At 40.6% G+C, this 4,387-nt stretch overlaps 1 pseudogene; it reads left to right on the top strand.

Annotated features, from left to right (window-relative positions):
* Positions 1–478: 478 nt before the first annotated feature.
* Positions 479–3,804, top strand: LOC116625017 (annotated as a pseudogene).
* Positions 3,805–4,387: the final 583 nt, after the last annotated feature.

Below are 4,387 nucleotides of genomic sequence, written 5' to 3'. Positions count from 1 at the left end.
CATAGGAATCCTCCAAAAACTAGCAGAAATAATATGAGAATTCAGTAAGATGACTGGCTATGAAAGTAATACATAAAGATATTGAGCTTTACTATACATGCAAATAGTGTAAAAAATCATAACAGAGGAAAACATCACCTTTAAAACTCAGAAATATACAAATTGATGGTTGCCAGAGGGGAGGGGGATCAGACAATGGGCATAATGGGGGAAGGGCAGTGGGAGATACAGGCTTCCAGGGATGGAATGAGTAAGCCATGGGAATAAAAGGCACAGCGTAGGGAATATAGTCAATGGTATTGTAAAAACGCTGTAGGCTGACAGATGGTAGATGCACTTGTGGGGAGCACAGCATAATGTATAGACTTGTCGAATCACTACACTCTACACCTGAAACTAGCGTTAACATTGTGTATGAACTATCTTCAATAAAAATTCTTTTTAATTCACAAGTTTACAAAATACATATGTAACACCTATGGAGAAAGTTCATGTCACTCCTGAGGAAAAAAGGAAAAGAAAAGAAAAAGAAAATAGGTAACTATAAAGGTATATTCTGTTCTTGGTCAGGAAAATTTTGTACTGAAAGTTTTTTTCCTCCTAAATTGAACTATAAATTAATGACAATCTCAATCAATAGAATATACTCTAGAAATAGTCCCAAATATACATTCTCACTTTGAATATGATTAATAGGTTACTTCAAATCATTTAGACAAAGTATTTAAATAAATGATATTGGGATAACTTTTAAGCCTTTGGAAAATATGTTTACATGCATACCTCATTCCCTAAGTACAATAAATTCTATTTACATCAAAGATTTATATCCAAAAAAATAAAATCATAAAGTTTAGAGGAAAATATGAGGGTTTTTTTTTTTTTTACTATCCTACAGTTGGGAAGATCTATCTAAGCTTACATAAAATTCAAAATTCAGAAAGATAAAAACTAATAAATTTGACTACATAAAACTTTTAACTATCTGCAATGCAAAAATTTACTGTAACTAAATTCAAATGATAAATTACAAACTGGATAAAAACAAATTGGCAACACAAATGACAAAGTGCTAATTTCCTTAAAATTAAAATTGCTTGTAAGTTAATAAAGAGACAGCCAGCCAATAGAAAATATGGCAAAGAACATAAAGAAGGAATAAGGGTAAAAAGAAGTGCAAATGGCCTATAAAATGAAAAGATGTTCAACTTCACTTATAATTAAAGAAATTAATATAAAATAGGAATGAGGTGCCATTTTTCAGACAGACAAGAAGCCAAAATTTTATTACTATTTGGCCATGTCCACTGTAGCTTCCTAATGAGATAAGAAATAGGACACAGAGCTTTGTAACTTTGGGGCAGGAGAGGTTGCCTTTTATGAGAATAATTACTCACTGAGTGCAAGTTTGGCTCCTGTCCCACCCAAATGGTATGAGATACAGAGAGTATGTAGCCCAGAGCACCTTCAACTTGAACCAGAGAATTCCAGGTTCAACTCTAAGAGGAATAAAGGAGGCACTGGGAAACTGTATCCTCGCTTTGATCAAGCTCTACTGTGGTGGTTCTCAAACTTTGGTGAATATCAAAATCACCTGGAGGGCTTGTTAAACCACAGAGATTGCTGGGCCCTGCCTTGAGAATTTATGATTCAGGAGGTCGAGGGTAGGACCTGAGAACTTGCATCTGTTACCAAGTTCCTAGGTAGTGATGCTGTTCTGGGGCCAGGGACCACACTTTGAGAACCTCTGGTCCAGGGACTTGCCCTGTTTGTTTGCTGTCTCAGCGGCAAACTGAAATAAAAGCAAAATTAATTGGAGTCCCGTTGCCAATCTTCAAAGCCAGACCATCCCTCTGTGGTTTGGCTTAGCTTACCAACTGGTAAAGACATGGATAATAAAATCCTTTCCCACAGTGCTAGTGAGAGAATAAACATACGCAGCCCTTCTCCATTTGGCAATATTTCTCAAAATTCACACGCATAGATCTTTGGTCCAGGAATTCCATTTCTAGGTATTTATCCTACATATATGCTCTCCTCAAAATGCACACAGATGATATGTACAAAGAAAGATGCTTATTGTAGTATATTGCTAATAGCTGAAAATCGGAAACAAATGTCAGTCACTTGGGAATTGTTGAAATAAATTAGGCTACATCTCAAGGGAATATTTTGCAGCCATTAGGATGAATGTGGTAGATTCATCATACTGAAAGGGAAAGATGCCCACAGTGTAATGCAAAAGATAAATTGCAAAATAGTACATGGCGCGTGATCCAATTTTTGTCAAAATTAAAAAGATATATATAAGATATGACAAATGGTATGAATAATGACATATAGAAAGATTTGATGGATATGTATGCACAGTGTATGCGCACGTGTAAGCAAGGTATGCACGCGCGTGCACGTGTGTGTGTGTGTGCGTGTGTGTGTGTAAGCCAGGTTTCTGAAGGGCCCCTTATAGACTTAGCCTAGGGAAAGGGGGCTGGAGCCTCACAGACAAGGACACCACTTGGCTAGGGGGAAAACATGTATGACGTTGAAAGACATTAACTTTAAAATTTTCCTGTTTGAATTATTTTATAACAAGCACATATACCCTCTTTAATTTATTTAAAACCCATTTTTTAAAAGTCCATGCAAAAGCCCCGAAGATGGCAGCGGCCAGAGGCGGGCGGCGTCCGCCCGGCTGCTGCGGAGCCCCCGCCTGCCTGCCCGGGAACTGTCGGCTCCAACCCGGCTCTACCACAAGGAGGTTGTTGATCATTACGAAAATCCTAGAAACGTGGGCTCCCTTGACGAGACAGCCAAAAATGTTGGAACTGGATGGGTGGCGGCTCCGGCATGTGGTGATGTAATGAAATTGCAGATTCGAGTGGATGAAAAGGGGAAGATTGTGGACGCCAGGTTTAAAACATTGGGCTGGGGGGCTGCTATTGCCTCCAGGTCGTTAGCCACTGAACGGGTAAAAGGGAAGACGGCAGAGGAACGCCTTGACCATCGAGAACACGGACATTGCCAAGGAGCTCTGCCTCCCCCGCGTGAAATTGCACTGCTCCACGCTGGCCGAAGATGCAATCAAGGCTGCCCTAGCGGATTACGAACTGAAACAAGAACCCAAGAAAGGAGAGGCGGAGAAGGAATGAGCCCTCCTCGAAGCGTCCAGCTGGTCACACTTGCTGTCTGTCCACCCGCCGCGCAATCACTGTAGATGTTCAGAAGCCCCCACGCTATAGCAGAAGAGCTCCGAGTCGCGCACGGCATTTGCTGGTCACGTGGTGGCTCCCATGCAAGCAAAATGCACACGTTACTCGTTCCAAATCCTGTGCTTTCTTTCAGCCCACTTTTTTTTTAAGTTCTTTTTTTTTTTTCGCCTTAACCCCGTTTGTGTATGTTTTGAATTGTGTGCATGGCCTCAAAACTGAAATCAGTCACGAAGTCTCAAGTGTGGTAGTCCACGAAGTGCGCAAATACCTAATTTCACCTGAATCTATCTTGGGGAAGATTACCAGTAGAAGGCCTTGGTATGATTATTTGATACAACCAATTATTGTACATAAAATAGATTTGCATGTATATATAATAAAAGAATGTAAGACCATGTTTTTCTCTGATAAGCCTTTCTTGGATCCCTCACTCACCCCAGGGTCCTGCCCAGAGCCCCTTGGGGGTCCCAGACACTGGACCGTGATGACGTGTGCACATTTCTGAGCAAACTGGACAGTAAAGACCATGGACAGAGATGGCCAGATGTGCGTCACATTTTATGGACTGGGGGAGAAAGTGAAAGGAGAGAGCCATCTCTTTTTGTTGTGCTTTGCAAAATAATAGATTGACAAAAAAAAAAACTCAATGCAAGAGCAATAACCTAACACCTCTAATGCCTTGGTGTTAATTTTTATCTATCGGTTATAGATGGTTTGCCAGGGCCTCTATCAGGGAACTTTTTTTTTTTTTTTTGCCTAGGTTTTAATCACTGTGTATAACTGAAATTTAAAAACTATGCTGAGCGAAATAAGTCAATCAGAGAAAGACATGTATCACATGACCTCACTGATACGAGGAATTCTTAATCTCAGGAAACAAAGTGAGGGTTGCTGGAGTGGTGGGGGGTGGGAGGGATGGGGTGGCTGGGTGATAGACACTGGGGAGGGTATGTGCTATGGTGAGCTCTGTGAATTGTGTAAGACTGTTGAATCACAGACCTGTACATCTGAAACAAATAATACATTATATGTTAAAAAAAAAAAAAAAAAAAAGAAGATAGCAGGAGGGGAAGAATGAAGGGGAGGCAATCGGAGGGGGAAACGAACCATGAGAGACTATGGACTCTGAGAAACAAACTGAGGATTCTAGAGGGGAGGGGGGTGGGAGGATGGGTTAC

This window comes from Phoca vitulina, unplaced genomic scaffold (genome assembly GCF_004348235.1).
Source record: "Phoca vitulina isolate PV1807 unplaced genomic scaffold, GSC_HSeal_1.0 scaffold72, whole genome shotgun sequence".
Taxonomy (NCBI): domain Eukaryota; kingdom Metazoa; phylum Chordata; class Mammalia; order Carnivora; family Phocidae; genus Phoca; species Phoca vitulina.
Note: the sequence above shows the minus strand (reverse complement) of the source record. Positions and strands in the feature narration are given on the sequence as shown.